Source organism: Scyliorhinus torazame, chromosome 6 (genome assembly GCF_047496885.1).
Source record: "Scyliorhinus torazame isolate Kashiwa2021f chromosome 6, sScyTor2.1, whole genome shotgun sequence".
NCBI lineage: Eukaryota > Metazoa > Chordata > Chondrichthyes > Carcharhiniformes > Scyliorhinidae > Scyliorhinus > Scyliorhinus torazame.
This window is the reverse complement of record NC_092712.1, coordinates 81604282-81623620: the sequence shown is the minus strand read 5'-3', so window position 1 is coordinate 81623620 and position 19339 is coordinate 81604282.

The following is a 19339-nucleotide window of genomic DNA, read 5'->3' as shown; positions in this document are numbered from 1 at the left end:
CCACCGCGGACGCCACCCGTGCGGTGTCAGTTTGGGTGGCAAGCCGCCCGTCACCCTCTTCGCTCGTCTCCGGGTCGGTGGTTGCATCGGATCTATGTGTGGGTGTGGTAACTCCAGGAACCCGGGATCCATCTGGGCGGCAGATGTTCGCTTGGGCTGGGCTGCCCTCCGACCGCCCGGCCCCTCTGCTGCTCCTACCTCCACCTGCTGTACCGGGACGGCTGTGTTGTGCGCACCAGTGAGTGTACCAGACGCCTCATCACTAAAGTGCCCAACCGATGTGAGTGTTTCTGCGATGGTGGAGGGTGTTGGTGACAGCAGTGGCGTTGTGTCGTGCTCTTCGTCCCACTCTGAGTCCATGGCACTTTGGGGTGGGGGTTCGTCTCCACCCATCCACTCTGAGTCACTGTCCGGTATTTCGTCTTCCTGGGTAGTGCTGTCCCGGGTAGGGGTGTCCTGGGCAGTGCTGTCCCGGGCAGTGGTGTCCCGGGTAGTGGTGTCCCGGGTAGTGGTGTCCTGGGTAGTGGTGTCCTGGGTAGTGGTGTCCTGGGTAGTGGTGTCCTGGCTCGGATGTGACGGGGGCCAGTGGCTGCTCCCCTCGTCGCTGGGTGGTCGCTCCCGCACGTGACGGGGGTGTCGTCTCCCTGTTGTTCCAGGTCTCTCCGTCTCCCGTGGTGTGCGAGGGGCATCCTGCGGGCGTCGCATGCTGGAGGGTGCGGGTCTCTCCGTCTCCCGTGGTGTGCGAGGGGCATCCTGCGGGCGTCGCATGCTGGAGGGTGCGGGTCTCTCCGTCTCCCGTGGTGTGCGAGGGACATCCTGCGGGCGTCGCATGCTGGAGGGTGCGGGTCTCTCCGTCTCCCGTGGTGTGCGAGGGGCATCCTGCGGGCGTCGCATGCTGGAGGGTCCGGGTCTCTCCATCTCCCGTGGCCTCCGAGGGGCATCCTGCGGGCGTCGCATGCTGGAGGGTGCGGGTCTCTCCGTCTCCCGTGGCCTCCGAGGGGCATCCTGCGGCCGGTCTGCATCTGCGGGGATGGGTGCCTGGACGTTTGGTCCTGCGATACACAATGAAGCATGCATGGTTAGACATCAGGCAGTGATCAGGTGATATGCGGGAGAGGGATATAGGGGAGGGGGGTTATGGGGACGGGCTGTCGGTGGCTCACTTGCTACTACGCCCCCGACCTCTGCATCAGCAACCTCCCGGTCGTCAGGTCCGCCAGCCAGTTCCAGGGCCCTTTCCTCGTGTTCGGTCAGTGGCCTCTCATCAGCGGGGCCTCCTCCAGTCCTCACATGCTCCCTATTGTTGTGTGCATGCTTATCCTGTGGGGGGGGGTGGCAGGGGTAAAAGGCAACACTGTTAGGCAGGTATATGAATGCACGCCATCGGTTGCGCGTGCATTGCACAGGTTAAGGTTAGGGCTGGATTCACTTGGGGATATGGGTGATATGGGGGAGGGGGATATGGGGGAGGGGGGATATGGGGGATATGGGGGAGGGGGGATATGGGGATATGGGGGAGGGGGATATGGGGGAGGGGGGATATGGGGAAGGGGGGATATGGGGGCTATGGGGAGGGGGGTTATGGGGGATATGGGGAGGGGGGATATGGGGGATATGGGGAGGGGGGATATGGGGGATATGGGGGAGGGGGGATATGGGGAGGGGGATATGGGGGAGGGGGGATATGGGGGAGGGGGGATATGGGGGAGGGGGGATATGGGGAGGGGGGATATGGGGAAGGGGGGATATGGGGGATGGGGAGATATGGGGGAGGGGGGATAGGGGGATATGGGGGATATGGGGGAGGGGGGATTATGGGGGATATGGGGAGGGGGATATGGGGGAGGGGGGTATGGGGGGAGGGGGGATATGGGGGAGGGGGGATATGGGGGAAGGGGATATGGGGGAAGGGGGATATGGGGGAGGGGGGATATGGGGGAGGGGTGGATATGGGGGAGGGGGGATATGGGGGATATGGGGGAGGGGGGAAATGGGGGAGGGGGGGAAATGGGGGAGGGGGGATATAGGGGGAGGGCGGGATATGGGGAGGCTTACCCTGCCTGCTCTGACGAGGTTGTTCACCTTCTTGTGGCACTGGGTGCCTGTCCGTGGTGTCAGGGCCGCAGCGGTGACGGCCTCTGCCACTTCCCTCCACGGACGCCGGCTGTGGCGTGGGGCAACTCTGCGGCCGTGCCCGGGATACAGGGCGTCCCTCCTCTGCTCCACCGCGTCCAGGAGCGCCTCCACATCCCGTGACTCGAACCTCGGGGCTGAGCGGCAGCCAGCCATCCAGTCGGGTGTTCCGGTCGGGTGTTCCGGTCGGGTGGGGGGGAGCAGCGCGGCCTTATGAGCCGTCACGCCGTGCGGCGCGTATGACGCTGCACGGCGTGAACCACTGCGCAAGCGCGGATCCCGTTACGTCGCTGCTAGCCCATTTCGGGCCGGAGACTTTCGACCCATTTTTCCGACGTGACGCAAGTCGGATTTGCGCCGTTTTTTGCGCCGATCGGCGGACTTTCCGCCGCTAACGGAGAATTTCGCCCATGATACCTGTGTGGTATGTCATTTTTCTTCGGGTTTACTAGATGAATAAATTGCACTTTCTTTGCCCCAAGAAAACATGGATTGATTGGCTCCTCATTAAAAAGTAAATAGTTTGAATTGGGAAAGGCATCTACATGGAAAATAAATTTTAAAACCGTTGTCGTGACCAAACGAAAAAGCTGCATAAAAGTGAGCCAGTTCGACCCTCCTCACTAGGTTGTAACATAATCATTGCCTGGTGTAACTCAAGAGCCTCAATCTGGCATGGCAGTCTCTGCCTGCTAGAGTAAAACACTGCACCGAGGAGGCACAGGATCCATTGGCTCCCGTTTCTCCTGGTCCCTCTTTGCGGCCAGCCAAGCTTCTAATTTCTGCTCTCCAAATGCCCTACCAAGCAGTCAACATCCAGAGATCATGGCCAGATCACGACTTTCTCCCAGTTGTCATGTCTGCCATCTTCATATTGTACGTGCAGATGCTTTGTAGTCGAGGTATGGACATCCAGGAGGACTGACCCAGTGGCCAATTCACCATACAGAAGGTTCTTGAGTGTATGACTATCACCTATCCATTGAACATGGCTGAGACAGCACCAATATCATTGGCTTAGCAATGAGTGTATGTTGACGGAATTGCTGAGTTAGTGAGGATTTCCTGCTAAGAGATGCTGAGGGTATGTCTAAGACAGTGAAGGTGGAACCTGATCAGCCTTTTATCCTGCACAGCACATCTTATCTAGGTCTCACCACTGTAGAGCTGTGTGCAGAGGATGCAGGCTTGGTGGACTCGTCATGTGGCATTTCCAGTTGGAATGTTCAACACTCTCACTCACTTTAGACACAGCAGAGTGAATTCTCCACCAGAGGGATTCTCCGTTCCTCCAGCTGTGCACCCGGGGCATTGAGTGCCTACAATAGGAAATCCCACGGGCAGCACGGTGGCGCAGTGGGTTAGCCCTGCAGCTCACAGCGCCGAGGTCCCAGGTTCGATCCCGGCTCTGGGTCACTGTCCGTGTGGAGTTTGCACATTCTCCCAATGTTTGCGTGGGTTTCGCCCCCACATCCCAAAGATGTGCAGGGTAGGTGGATTGGTCACGCTAAATTGCCCCTTAATTGGAAAAATTGAATTGGGTACTCTTAAAAAAAAATTTTAAATACTAAAAACTTCACAGGCATGATGAGTCTGTCCATTTGCTGCTGAAAGCCTGAGGGTTATTTCAAGGAGTATAGAATTCAAAACTAGTGAAGTTATGTTAAATGTCTTTGGGCCCCCGATTGGGCGGTGCTGTGGTCTCCATACTATAAAAAGGGCATATAAAACTGATAGTACCAGAACTGAGATTACAGTTATCAGGAAAGGTTGAACAGGTTGGGGCTTTTTGCACGAGAGAAAGAGAAGACTTAAAGATGGCCTTACAAATTAGAATGGATCGAATAGGGTAGATGTAGAGATTCATTTGTGGGGAAATCCAAAACTAGGGGTTTACTACACGTCCAGTAGGGAAATCAGGAGACATTTCTTTACTGAGTGGTTAGAATGTGGAACCTGCTACCACAGACAGTGGGTGAGGAGAATAGCTGAGATGCTTTCAAAAGGCTTACTAGATCGGGCTTTCAGAGAAAAGGGAAGAGAAAGATAAGTTGAAAGGCTGGGATGAGGAACATGAAATAGGAGGAAATCACATTGAGTATAAACATAAGCACAGGCAAGTCCGGCCAATGACCTGCTGTACTGCTGGATATGCTGTATAGTTTTATCTAATCCATGTACAGTATAAATGTAACAGCAGCCAAGGCTATCAAGGAAGCATGTGTACTTGAAACAATCTTGCAATGTAAAGCTGGACTTTTTCAACACCTGAAAGATCCCATGAGTGGGTGTCTTTCTGCAAAAGAAACATCTGGCATTTACAACATTTGCTTCCGCAGATGGTTTGAACTGAGCGTGAATATTTTGGATCAATTCTAAGAGGTATAAACAGCAAGAATAATCTTCACTTAACAACTCAAAAGTTCCACATATAATTACAACTCGGTGTGTAATGTGTTCAAACGGTTTACATCCTCAGCCCTCCTTCAATGCTGGCCTCGTGCACATTGCTCATTTTCGCTGCTCCACCACTGGCAGCTCTACCTTCAGCAACCAAGGCCCTGAACTCATTAATTTCCTCCTTAAACCTCTCCCTTCTCCTATATATGCAACTTAAAACCTATCAATTGGGCAAAGTTTTTGGTCATCTCTCTTAATTTCTCCTAATATGGCTTGGTATCAAATTGTGTTCGATGAATTTCTGTGAAGCGCATTTGGACATTTTACTACGTTAGAGCTGCAATATAAATACAAGTTGTTGTTGTACACATGTAACTACACAATGTGCTGGGACATGACACCATTATAAGAAAAACGTGCTTTTATATAGTACCTGTAATGTGGTAAAACCCCCTTAGAAAGGGTTAGCCGGGCAGCACGGTGGCACAGTGGTTAACATTGCTGCCTCACGGCGCAGAGGTCCCAGGTTCGATTCCGGCACTGGATCACTGTCCGTGAGGAGTTTGCACATTCTCCCCGTGTTTGTGTGGGTTTCGTCCCCACAACCCAAAGATGTGCAGGCTAGGTGGACTGGCCACACTAAATTGCCCCTTAATTGGAAAAAATGAATTGGGTACTCTAAATTTATTTCAGAAAAGAAAGGATTAGCCACAACACATAATGTGATATCACAAAAGGGAATTAAGCTAATGAGTTACACAGAAAATAACATTAATGGCATACCTAAGTCCAAGAAGAAGCAAAGTCACAGAGAGGCAGCGTAGTCGGCAGAGTTGCACATCCAGTTTATCCTTGTCGCCAGTTTAATAACGGTGAGGGGCATTAGAAAAGTAAACAAAATAAGAAATTTATTTAAAAGAATAACTATATACTTAGGACCTGGCTATACCTCACCTGTTCCTCTCTCAGTGTCGGTCGGTTTATGCCTGGCTGACCTTTTATATAACATATCAGCCCCGTAGTTAGAGGGGGAGTTCATACACCTTGAGCCACATGGGGGGAAACAATCAAACACACACCATGTGTCCAGTGCAGGTTATTTTAATAAGCAGCAGTGCCTTTACGATAGTGACGTTTAAGGGGCATCTTGTCAAATACATGATAGGATGGAAATAGAGGGATACGGACCCCGGAAGTGTAGAAGATTTTAATTTAGACGGGCAGCATGGTTGGCGCAGGCTTGGATGGCCGAAGGGCCTGTTCCTGTGCTGTACTTTTCTTTGTTCTTTGTTCCACTGAGGAAACTTATTTCACCCTCATACTTTCCATTTTTAATAGGTTCTCAGGTCATTGGAGTGCGCACAGTACAGGACAAAACAGCACAGGAAAGAATGGACAGATGGTGAATACGATTTCAAACAACATGAGGGTAGAATAGAGCAGCTCATTTTTCCATGTATTTTTCCCAGTGTCAGTAAGGTAGTACCCCCACCCAGAGACTCGGGCTTTCGCCTACAGCACTATCTCTGTTTACCAGCCATCTACTTGTCAATTTGAGATTAGTTTCAAATAACCAGTGTCTTTAGGCTGATTGAGAATCAGAGCAGTAAATAGATTGCAAAATATGCGGGATAACAGTCTGTAAAAAATGATTGTCAGGAATCAACAATTGTAGAATATCCCACAAAAAGCAGATAGGAATCTACTTAAGATTCAAAAGTCACAGGCTGATAATGTCATCAATGCTGCAATGTCATTTTAAATTCCACACGTGGAGAGGTTTTGAACTGTGTATGGGCCAGGAGAGGTGAGTGATTGCAGGGTATTGGTTCCACATGTCCCTGCCTCTGGCCTTTGCTGCCAGTTTCCTACTCCTGACCATTGACCATCTAGCTGGGTCTTGGGTGGGACTCTGACAATATCTTGTCAAATGGGCAGGGGCTCTACTCCCCTGGCATTGCCGGCTTTATTGTCCTGTATCAGTCTCCCTTCCCGCTCCCTCCTCCATAAACATTGGGCAAAATTCTTCGTTTGTATGACTATGTTCTCCTGCCGGAGCTAAATTGCACTTGCAGTGGGAGCGCAGATCAGCAAATGATTCCCAATCCTTCGTCTTGCATAAATGTGGATGGTGAGGATTGTGAGGGATTCCTGAGGAAATTCCGCTATCGGACCGCCATTTTCAGTGGGCGGCCCAATAGCGAGGTCCTGCTGTTGGCCACCCCCTCTGTCCCCACAGAGGACTCTCTAAATAAAGAGACCCCCGCAGTAAAGATACCCCTGTTAGGAAGCCCCCCAGAAAAGATACCCCTGTCTGGAAGACCACCATAGAAGAGACCCCGGTCAGGAAGCCAGGGAGCAGTCCAGACAGGGCAGTGAGCAAAATCACTATTGTGACACTCACCTGGACAATACACCAGCTGGTTCAAATCGAGGAAGCACCATGTGTCAATTCCTGGAAAGAGAAACCAGTGACCTGTGTTTAAACCCCTCAGATCCTTGAGCTGCAAACCATTCACTCATTTCCCTTAAAGGGCTGTGATTGACAGCTTCCACACACACACAGCTGTCAGCTTTGCTCCATTCATCTTTCTTCACGGTTAAGTAAGTCTTAAATGCTCCAGCCTCAACAATGTTTATAAACATCAACCACTTCAAACAGAGTTAAGTGTTTTCCAATCACCTCCCTCCACATTTCAGTGATTTTGAAGTGGTCAGCTGGAAATCTCATGGGAGGTTCTGTGGGGTGGGGGGCTCCCTTTAGTTAGCTGTTCCCTGTGGGTGGTTTCCTTTAGTCAGGGGTCCCTGTGAGGGGGTTCCTTTAGCTAGGGGGTCTCTGTGGGTATCACTCTCGTTAAGGGGTCTTTTCAGGGGGCGGGGTTTGGGTCTCCCCCATACTTCGGGGAAGTGCAGGGCACCCCACCCAGGCAATCTGGGGGTGGGGGGCTGATTTGCAGTGTAGGGGGGGGGGGGGTGACTGGCCTTGGGACTTCGCATAAATTTGCATGGCGAGGAATACTGAATTGCTTCCCGATTTGCGCTCCCAGGGGGAACATAAATTGGTGTCAATTCACCTCTGGAGGGAGAACATAGGGCGAGATTCACCGTTGGCTGACGCCAAAATTGCAAAACGCGATTGGGGGAACGATTAGGGTCCAATGGCAAAGTCGTGGCTGGCACCAGTTTGAGGCCAAATCACAATTCTCCATCACCGCGACAGCGGTCCGGAACACACGTACAGAAAACACCATTTGCATATGATTAGCAGGCCTGACCCGGTATTCTGCGGGGCGTCTGCGATGTTCCAAATCCGATGGGCCGGATTCCTGACGGAATGGTTCACTTGTGCTTTTGAAAATCGTGAAACCGGCGTGGTGGCTGCTGAGGGAGAGAGCGAGTGTACGGAAAGTGTCCAACATCCCCATAGATTTTTAAAATAAATTTAGAGTACCCAATTATTTTTTTTATCCAATTAAGGGGCAATTTATCGTGGCCAATCCACCTACCCTGCACATCTTTGGGTTGTGGGGGTGAAACCCACGCAGACTTGGGAGAATGTGCAAACTCCATGCACTGCCATAGTTTGCTGATCATTGTGCCGCTGGCTGGGGGGCTTCTGCCAGTGCCGATAGGAGTAGCGGTGGGTGGCCAGGAGGTGGGCTGTGGGCTCGGGGTGGCCAGGCACAGAACACCATTGCTGCAGCCGGCCAGGCAGCCACGCACTGCCCGCTGTGAACGTAGTGCCACAGGTCGTATAGGTGTCCCCCCCCCCCCCCCAGGCCACCCCCTAGTTACCCTCTAACCCCAGCTGACCCATCAGCTATATAGGCACGTTCCAGTACAACCAGTGCCAACTTGTTGGCTGGCATGAGGTGTGTGTGTGTAGTGAAGTGCGTACGTGCGGCTGCAGCTTATCAACCTCCCGAGCGTCAGTCACAGACCCGGCGAATCCCGCTCAGTTTTTCATTGGAACCGGTTGTGTTCCATGTGGTGCCGATGCTAGCCCCTCCACAGTTGCTGAATCGACCCGGGTTCGGCACCAGTTTTGCTGTCGCGAAAGCCCACGAATCCTGCGTCGACGTGAACACTTAGGGCTGGATTCACTGTTGCCCGATGGCGTTACTATGATCACCGATCGGGCGGAGAATCCCTTCCAACGACCAAATCAGGGACGGCGGCGGTTTGATGCCGATTTTCTATCCTCCGCCCCCTCCAAAATAGCGTCATTGCATCGCACGCCACACACTGCACGCCGTTGGAACAGCTTAGCATGTCAACTGAAGGCCCTCCCCGATGCTCCTTCCTTGATGGGCTGACTTCCCGACCTCGCGGTTGACATGTGCTCTCAGCGGTCAGGAACCCGGAGTGACAGCTGCGGACTATGTCCAGCACGCCACAGTCGGCCGGGAGCCATGCTGCTGGCCGGGGGGGCTTCCGCGAGGGCTGGGAGGATTGGTGGGGGGGTGGTCAGGGGGTGGCCAGGGAGGCAGTATATGACAGGTCAGGCCTACGCACGTCCGGCGCCATGTTGTACGGCGTGACTGCTGCAGGTCATCGCCGTGCGCATACACGTCCACGGACCCGGCGTGTCAGTTCCCCCGCAGCTCGATAGTAGACTGGCCTGCGGGGGAGGACTCCGGCTTCTTATACTCCGCCTTCAGGGCAGAGCTAGAGGTCAACGGTCAACCAGAACCCGGGATCTGTCAGCCAATGACATTAGGGCTTCCAGTCCCACATGACCCCTAATACATACTACCACATTCACCCCTTGTCAAAAATGAACCCGGCGGTGTGATGCTTCGCATGGTGGTAAGGGTTTACAGGGCTGGTCCTGGGAGGAAAACATTCATATGGCAATACAGTATGTACAATTTTGTCCTGTTTCAACTATTTACAGAAGGTATCGGGAGAAAAGCAAAATGTTCTTGTGAAAAGTCCATATATTGATTTAGATCGACGCCACGAGTCAGTCGGGCGGTCTGGTCGTCCGTGTCGATCGCCTCGGCCCCGGTGGTGGTGGTGGTGCTTGTTCCGGTGTTGTCGTCTCCGGGAGCCTTACGGTTTCAGCTTGGGCTTTATTCCTGGTCGGGCCTGGGAGGAGGACTGATCCTCCTGGGAAGGGGGCGGTCGCAGGGTGCGGCGGTGGCAGGTGAATGCTTTGATGCGGGTGAATGGTGTCGGGGGGGTGTGTGTGTTGCCGGCGGGCGCCAGATCTCGCAGGGAGACCGTGTCCTGTCGGCCGTCGGGGTACTCCACGTAAGCGTACTGCGGGTTCGCGTGGAGGAGGTGAACCCTTTCGACCAATGGGTCCGCCTTGTGTTCCCGCACATGCTTTCGGAGCAAGATGGGTCCTGGGGCCGCCAGCCAGGTCGGCAGCGACGTTCCACAGGAGGACTTCCTAGGGAAGACAAGGGGACGCTCATGAGGCGTTTGATTAGTGCTCGTACATAATAGCGACCGGATGGAGTGGAGAGCGTCCGGGAGGACCTCCTGCCACCGTGAAACTGGGAGGTCCCTGGACCGTAGGGCCAGAAGGACGGTCTTCCAGACCGTGCCGTTCTCCCTCTCTACTTGCCCGTTGCCCCGGGGGTTGTAGCTGGTCGTCCTGCTTGAGGCTATGCCCTTGCTGAGCAGGAACTGGCGCAGCTCGTCACTCATGAAAGAGGACCCCCTGTCGCTGTGGACGTATGCGGGGCAACCGAACAGTGTGAAGATGGTGTTCAGGGCTTTAATGACTGTGGCCGCGGTCATGTCAGAGCAGGGAATGGCGAATGGGAAGCGGGAGTATTCGTCCACCACATTAAGGAAGTATGTATTGCGGTTGGTGGAGGGGAGGGGCCCTTTGAAATCCAGACTAAGGCGTTCAAAGGGGCGGGAAGCCTTAATCAGGTGCGCACCATCCGGCCTGAAAAAATGCGGTTTGCATTCCGCGCAGATGTGGCAGTCCCTTGTGACTGTACGGACCTCCTCTAAAGAGTATGGGAGGTTGCGGGACTTGATAAAGTGGAAAAACCGAGTGACCCCCGGGTGGCAGAGGTCCTCGTGGAGGGTTTGGAGGCGGTTAATTTGTGTGTTGGCATATGTGCCGCGGGATAGGGCATCGGACGGCTCGTTCAGCTTTCCGGGACGATACAAGATCTCGTAGTTGAAGGTGGAGAGCTCGATCCTCCACCTTAAGATCTTGTCGTTTTTAATTTTGCCCCGCTGTGCATTATCGAACATGAAGGCTACCGACCGTTGGTCGGTGAGGAGAGTGAATCTCCTGCCGGCCAGGTAATGCCTCCAATGTCGCACAGCTTCCACTATGGCTTGGGCTTCCTTTTCCACTGAGGAGTGGCGGATTTCTGAAGCGTGGAGGGTTCGGGAGAAAAAGGCCAAGGGTCTGCCCGCTTGGTTAAGGGTGGCCGCTAGAGCTACGTCGGAGGCGTCGCTCTCGACCTGGAAGGGGAGGGACTCGTCGATGGCGCGCATCGTGGCCTTTGCGATATCCGCTTTGATGCGGCTGAAGGCCTGGCAAGCCTCTGTCGACAGAGGGAAGGTCGTGGTCTGTATTAGGGGGCGGGCCTTGTCTGCGTACTGGGGGACCCACTGGGCGTAGTATGAAAAAAACCCCAGACAGCGTTTCAGGGCTTTTGAGCAGTGCGGGAGGGGAAATTCCATGAGGGCGCGCATACGTTCGGGGTCGGGGCCTATTATCCCATTGCGCACTATGTAGCCCAGAATGGCTAGCCGGTTGGTGCTAAAAACGCACTTGTCCTCGTTGTACGTGAGGTTCAAGGCTTTGGCGGTCTGGAGGAATTTTTGGAGGTTGGCGTCGTGGTCCTGCTGGTCGTGGCCGCAGATGGTTACATTGTCGAGATACGGGAACGTGGCCCGCAACCCATGTTGATCAACCATTCGGTCCATCTCCCGTTGGAAGACCGAGACCCCGTTTGTGACGCCAAATGGGACCCTTAGGAAATGGTATAATCGCCCGTCTGCCTCGAAGGCTGTGTACTTGCGGTCACTTGGGCGGATGGGGAGCTGATGGTAGGCGGACTTGAGGTCCACGGTGGAGAAGACTTTATATTGGGCAATCCGATTGACCATGTCGGATATGCGGGGGAGAGGGTACGCGTCTAGTTGTGTGTACCTGTTGATGGTCTGGCTATAGTCTATGACCATCCTTTGTTTCTCCCCTGTCTTCACTACTACCCCCTGTGCTCTCCAGGGACTATTGCTGGCCTGGATTATGCCTTCCTTTAGTAGCCGCTGGACTTCGGACCGAATGAAGGTCCGGTCCTGGGCGCTGTACCGTCTGCTCCTAGTGGCGACGGGTTTGCAATCCGGGGTGAGGTTCGCAAACAAGGACGGGGGTTGCACCTTGAGGGTTGCGAGGCCGCAGATAGTGAGTGGGGGTATTGGGCCGCCGAATTTGAACGTAAGGCTCTGTAGATTGCACTGGAAATCTAATCCCAGTAAAGTGGGGGCGCAGAGTTGGGGAAGGACGTGTAGTTTGTAGTTTTTGAACTCCCTCCCCTGCACCGTTAGGGTAACTATGCAGAAACCTTGGATCTGTACGGAGTGGGATCCTGCAGCTAGGGAAATCTTTTGTGCACTGGGATAGGTGGTCAAGGAACAGCGTCTTACCGTGTCAAGGTGGATAAAGCTCTCCGTGCTCCCGGAGTCGACTAGGCATGGTGTCTCGTGGCCGTTTATTAGCACCGTTGTCGTCGTCGTCTGGAGTGTCCAGGGCCGAGCTTGATCGAGCGTAATTGAAGCGAAACGTGGTTGTAGTAGTGGAGTGGGGTCCGTTGTTGCCGTCCAAGATGGCGTCGGGGATGAACAAAATGGCTGCCCCCATACATCGCACATGGCTGGGGGGTCACAAGATGGCGGCGGGGGTGGACAAAATGGCCACCCCCACGCGTCGTACAGGTCTGGGGTGGCCCAAGATGGCGGCGCCCTTCCTCCCCTCGTGGTGGCCGGGACCCAAAATGGCGGCGTCTGCGGGTCGCACATGGGGCGCTGGGGGGGTTGGGGAGCGTAAGCGGCGTGCAGGGCTCCCTGTTCTCCCGGGACCGGGGTGGTCGGGACCCAGAGCGGCTGCGTCTGCGGGTCATACATGGGGCGCTGGGGGGGTTGGGGAGCGTAAACGGCTTGCAGGGCTCCCTGTTCTCCCGGGACAGCGGCGACCTCGCGGGTTCGGCACACAACCGCGAAATGGCCCTTTTTCCCGCAGCTCTTGCAGATCGCTGCGCGGGCCGGGCAGCGCTGCCGGGGGTGTTTCGCCTGGCCGCAGAAATAGCAGCGGGCGCCCCCGGTGCGACTTGGCGTTTGGACCGCGCAAGCCTGTGGGGTGTCCGGGGGGGGGGGGGTTTGTCGCGATGGGTACGTACGGAGCCCAATGGGCTGCCGCGCGGTCGGGGCCGTAGGCGCGGGTATTACGCGCGGCCACGTCTAGGGAGGCTGCTAGGGCCCGTGCCTCTGAGAGTCCTAGCGACTCTTTTTCTAGAAGTCTTTGGCGGATTTGGGAGGAATTTATACCTGCCACAAAAGCATCGCGCATTAACATGTCCGTGTGTTCATTTGCGTTCACCGAAGGGCAGCTGCAGGCTCGTCCCAAAATCAGCAGCGCGGCGTAGAATTCGTCCATCGATTCTCCGGGACCTTGCCGTCTCGTCGCGAGCTGGTAGCGAGCATAGATTTGGTTAACTGGGCGGACATAGAAACTTTTCAGTGCTGCGAACGCCGTCTGGAAATCCTCCGCGTCTTCGATGAGGGAGAAAATCTCCGTGCTTAACCTCGAGTGCAGGACCTGTAGTTTTTGGTCTTCTGTGACCCGGCCGGTGGCCGTTCTGAGGTAGGCCTCGAAACAAGCCTGCCAGTGCTTGAAGGCTGCTGCCGCGTTCACTGCGTGGGGGCTGATCCTCAGGCATTCCGGGATGATCCTGAGCTCCATAGTCCTTTTTAGGCACGCTTAATAAATTGTAGCGCACAAAGACTCCGTGAGACGAATAGAGTGAAGTCGATGAGGCTTTATTAAGCGTGTCTGTTCCCCCGCAGCTCGATAGTAGACTGGCCTGCGGGGGAGGACTCCGGCTTCTTATACTCCGCCTTCAGGTCGGAGCTAGAGGTCAACGGCCAACCAGGACCCGGGATCTGTCAGCCAATGACATTGGGGCTTCCAGTCCCACATGACCCCTAATACATACTACCACAATGTGGAAGGCACTGGCGGGACTCGGATTTTTTATGCGGCCACTCAGCCCATCCCGGGCGGAGAATCGTCGGGGGGACCGCATAGAGCAGCTCCAGACTGGCGCCGCGCCGGAGCCAATGGCGCCGATTCTCCGCTCTCCGGAGAATCGGCAGACCGGTGTCGGGGCGGCGTTGCGCAATTCGCGCCCGGCCCGGCGATTCTCCGGCCCAGCATGGGCTGAGAGAATCACGCCCAGAGTCTCCCAAATGGAGAATCTCGCCCAATGTTTCAAAAGTTATTCGTTGGCTGTAACCAATCGAATGCCCTGAAGGCAGTACATAAACGCAAGTCTTTATCTTTTTTAATTGTATTGCAGCTCTTTTAGCAGCAGGGGAAGGGAGAAAATTGGAAAAGAAAAATAGAGGAAACCCTTGCTAATTCTCCCTCTCATTAGACCAGTGAACCTGAAGCCAGCTTTAGCAGGTCCAACTACAGACCCAATTGAGAGCAACTAACTTAGCGCATACCAAGGAGAAAGCACTGGAACCATCCATGTTCTGCATAACCCTGTCCCTCACCAACCAGTGACTTCACCCAATGTAAATCTCTGATAGCCCATCCACAATTTAATTGTAAGATTAGTCAGCTCTCCATTGGAAGCTGCAGGTTTTAAGGTTTAGAGGATATAAACTGCTCTTATATAATGAGGAGACCAATCTATTTTACGAAGTGATAAGCCTCTGGAAGCAACTATTTTGATGCCTGCCTCTTGCCAGGCTTTGCACCTCCACTCACACTGATGAGTGGTATGAGATATGTTTAACTTATCAAAGGCTCTGTGCTCCCAGTTTGTCTCTCAGTACAACCTCAGCCTCCCTCCAACCGCTCCCTCAGGAAGCTGTGTCCTCGGCAGATGAAATGAAAAAATGAAATGAAATGAAAATCGCTTATTGTCACAAGTCGGCTTCAAATGAAGTTACTGTGAAAAGCCCCTAGTCGCCACATTCCGGCGCCTGTTCGGGGAGGCTGTTACGGGAATTGAACCGTGCTGCTGGCCTGCTTGGTCTGCTTTAAAAGCCAGCGATTTAGCCCTGTGCTAAACCAGTTAACCATTTTACTCACAGATTCCACCAGTTTCCAGTCAGAATTATGTTGAAAAGTCCCATGGAGTTTCAGAGCCACAGAATTTTACAGCACAGCCCAAGACCATTTCGCTAAAGGTGCTTCCGCTGGCCCTCAGAAACATCCATCTGATTTGTCTCATTTCCCTCTCCTTTCTCCAGAACTTGTCTGCCTCTTTTCTGCCCTTCAAATAGAAATCTTAGGGAAGTCTTCTGCTTTGTATCGAAATTCTAAACTTGGCGTTATAAATGGTGAATGGTGGTAATTTCCCACCCTCCTCCACATAGAGTCATAGAGTTATTGCGTTTTACAGTGCAGAAAGAGGGCCATCATGTCTGTGCCATTCTTATGTTGGTGCAGGAATTGTACATTTATTGATTATCTTTCCAAAACTTTTCAATGTGAATGCAGTTCCATAGGCAAGCTGAGCAGCCACGTTGTACAGGTAACACTTCACATAGAATCATGATACCATGAAAGGAGCCCATTCATGGAATCATAGACTCCCTACAGTGCAAAAGGAAGCCATTTGACCCATCAAGTTTGCACGACCCTCCGAAAAAGTACTCGACCTCAGCCCATGCCCCCGCCACTTCCCCGTGAACCCACACATTGATCATGGCCAATCCACCGAACCTGCACATCTTTGGGCTGCAGGAGGACACAGGAGCACCCGGAGGAAACCCATGCACACACGGGCAGAATGTGCAAACTCTACACCGTCACCCAAGCGTGGAATCAAACCTGGGTCCCTGGCGCTGTGCTAACCACGATGCCACCTTGCCATCTATTGAGCCCAACCAGGTCTGTGCTGGCAAACCTAGTTGTTCACCGATGCCAGTGATTGGATTCAGGGTTTATGAGTGATTGTTTATGTGTGGAGGGATGGATTCTTAACCAGACAGTAATGGGTTAACATGTTCCAGATTTGTGCACTCAGTGTGACCATTATTTTAAATTGTCCAATGATCATGCACAATGCAGCTGAATCTCTAGCATTAGCTGTCAGTGGGTGAAGGTTCCTCCACACCTGTGGTGCAAAATTGGAAAATTATCCTCCCAGGTGTATTTTCTTCCTTTCTTTCAATAATTCTTTTCACATCCAACTGAACAGGTGGGTTGGATTTTAGCTTAAATGAAAGGACAGAAGCTTGGACAATGCAGTAGACTTGACATACTACTTTTGAGAGTCCTCTAGATCAGTGTTTTTCAAACCGGCTGACCTTCGGGATCCATGCACGCCAACCTTCGCGACGCACGCCACATTCACTTACCTTCAATGCAAAAGTGAGCCCGCTTGGTCCTTACGACCAGGTTCACAGAAGGAGAGGACAACGCACACATCAGGTGCAGACTTCAGCCAGTTCCTTTGTACCATCTTCATCATTGTGAGAACAGAATACCTAATCTCGCACATGTAGGTCGTTGTGAAGAGCAATAGCAACAAAATGTTTGTTTTACTCAGCACTGGATACTCCTGGGACATGCCTCATGGACTTTTGGCTTTTTTAATGTGCTGTCACAACTCAGGTACAGCAGTGTAGTCTTTTCATTTGGAGTCAGCTATAAGTTTTTTCAAAAATATTTTATTAAAGCTCATGTAATTTTAACAACAGTTTTCAAGAGGAACAAACAACAGAACAAATAACACCTACCCAAGAGTCAGCTGTAAGTTAATAACTGACTCTGGGGTCTCAACCTCAAAAGAAATTTTTCACCCATCAATTCACTTTCAAAGTCTGAAACCTCTTTCATTTGCCTGCATATAACACACATGGACTTTTCATCCTCATTTGCATTGGCACAATTGATAAAACCATACCTCAAAAAATATCTTTATACCGCTTTGTTCCTGAGTCAAATTTCTTCTTTGTAGGTTGTTAACCGGAGGCCCTGGAGCTCTATACAGAGCTAACACAAGTTGTGTCCTGCCCTGGACTCTCCTGTGCAGTTCTCTCCAAAAGATTCAGATGTGAGATCCTGGCCAGTGGTACTCTGCCTATTTGTGTTTCTGGCCGTCTCTTTTTTGTAACAAAATGATCCATCTTTACAGTCTTTTGCCTTGTTTGCTAGCAGCTAGAAAATGGAAGAAGCTTGCCTCTGTGATTTGGTTCCAAAAGCATGTACATATCGGGCGCTTGACATCAAGTGTATGTGCAGGGCGTGTGACCTGCTCACTGCTGCCGCTTCTGGTTGGAAGACTGCATGCAGCCTCATTTACTTCTCATTTAAAAGGAAGCAATGGCCACAATTTGCAATAAAACTGCCGATAGTGGCCAATGGGTGCTTCTCCTGCGATAAGGACCACCGCGGGAATGCTGCGACCGACCCCCCCGACACCTGCCTGCGACCCGGACCCGCACTTTGAAAATCCCTGTTTTAGATCATGTGGGTAGAGTGTGAATTAGTTCTCCAAATACAGAGTGCAGCATAAAATTAATGGTTGATCTCTGCACCAGAGCCTTGCGTCCAAAGTGTTAATTTGTAAAATCTGCCCCTTTGCACTGAAAATCTGACTCAGAGCAGGAAAAACCTGAGCCTTAAGTGGCAGTCTGAAGCGAGATTTCATTATGTGGCGACATGTGGAAATGGAAATTGTTAAATCAGATCTACACCTAGAGAGGCATTTTGTGAATGAGGCAGTTGTGGTTGTAACTCATGATCTTGAAGCAAAGCTTTGCTGAACCTTCTTGTGTGTGAGCGCTGAATTGTTGTCCATTGCAGAGTCTGAAACTGTTATTCCCTGAACCATCCTTAGCTCTAACATATCCTGACTTGCAAACTGTAATGAAAAATCTGTTCCTTGTTTGAAACTATAGAGAGAAACTACTGCAGAGATCCTAAGTGCTTCCATATGTTTGTGCGTCTTTGCTAGTTTGCGCTGTGCCCTGCTGTTTCTCCCTGTGGCTAAATAGACTATTAAAAAAGCTGAATGGACAAGGCTTAACAAGGTGCATGAGGAGCCACATAATCAAAGATTTTTTTAATCATTCAGCCCCTTTACTGCAGTCAGCCATAGATGTTACAGATGTTTCTGACTGCAGGGCTTGTGGTTTTGAGGGACTCTATTTAAGCGAAGGGCAGGAATGTAGACGTAACAAGTGGATGTCAATTACGCAACAAACCCATGCAAGGAATACGAAAGGAATCATATATGAGTATTCTGGGGCGTTTTTCAGTTGTCATTTGCATTCCCAATTCCACATCCTCCGTCACTGGGTTTGTGAGACAATCTGGCCAACAGACTTCGCCAGACAGTGCGCTGGAGATGAAATCCCAGCACAGCTGGCCAGGCGAGGTCAGTTTTCCTCCCCCCATGATGAATCTTTCACCAAGTGGTGCTCGAACAAGCAGCAGAAGCAACCAGCTGGTATTTATAAAAACATGCATCACACCGTTTTACAGGTCAAGAGGTAGACACTGTGTAGGAAAGGGAACAATTTAGTGGGATGCTGAAGACACGGTTGAAGGGATAATGTTTTAGGAGCCATAGTGTTTTCCAGCAAAGAGAAGGCCATTCAATTCCTTGTGTCTGTGGTGACTGTCTGAAAGAGTCAAGTACTTAGTCCCATTTGCTTACCCATTCCCTTCGTGGCTCAAAGGTAAAACTTTCAATTCTGAGTCAAATTGGGTCAAGTCCCCCTCCATAGTCTTGAACACTTAGTCTAAGCTGATGCCTCCTTGCAGTACAGAAAGCATCCTACACTCCTTTTTAAAAAAATTTAGAGTACCCAATTCATTTTTTCCAATTAAGGGGCAATTTAGCATGGCCAATCGACCTACGCTGCACATCTTTGGGTTGTGGGTGTGAGATCCACGCAGACACGGGGAGAATGTGCAAACTCTACATGGACAGTGATCGAGAGCTGGGATCGAACCTGGGACCTCGGTACCATGAGGCAGCAATGCTAACCACTGTGCCACGTGCTGCCCTAGCATCCTGTACTCCTGGAGGTGACAGCTTTCGGATGAAATGTTAAGTCAACATCCCATCTACTCTGAAAAAATGTCATCTGTTAACTCTGTTTCTCTCTCCATAGACACTGCCAGACCTAAAACATAGAAGCAAAGAAAATAGGAACAGGAGTAGGCCAATCGACCCTTCATGCCTGCTCTGCCATTCAATATGACCATGGCTGATTCTCTATCTCAACACCGTACTCCTGGAAGTTTCCTAGCATGACTGTTTTTATTCCCATCTATTCCTTTTTTTAAAAAAAAAATTGAGAGCACCCAATTATTTTTTTCCAATTAAGGCACAATTTTAGTGTGACCAATCCACCTAACCCACACATCTTCGGTTGTAGGGGCTGCACAGTGGTTAGCACTGTTGCTTCACAGCCGCAGGGTCCCAGGTTCGATTCCTGGCTTGGGTCACTGTGCGGAATCTGCATGCTCTTCCCGTGTCTGTGTGGGTTTCCTCCGGGTGCTCCAGTTTCCTCCCATAGTCCATAGTCCAAAGATGTGCAGGTTAGGTGGATTGGCCATGATAAATTGCCTTTC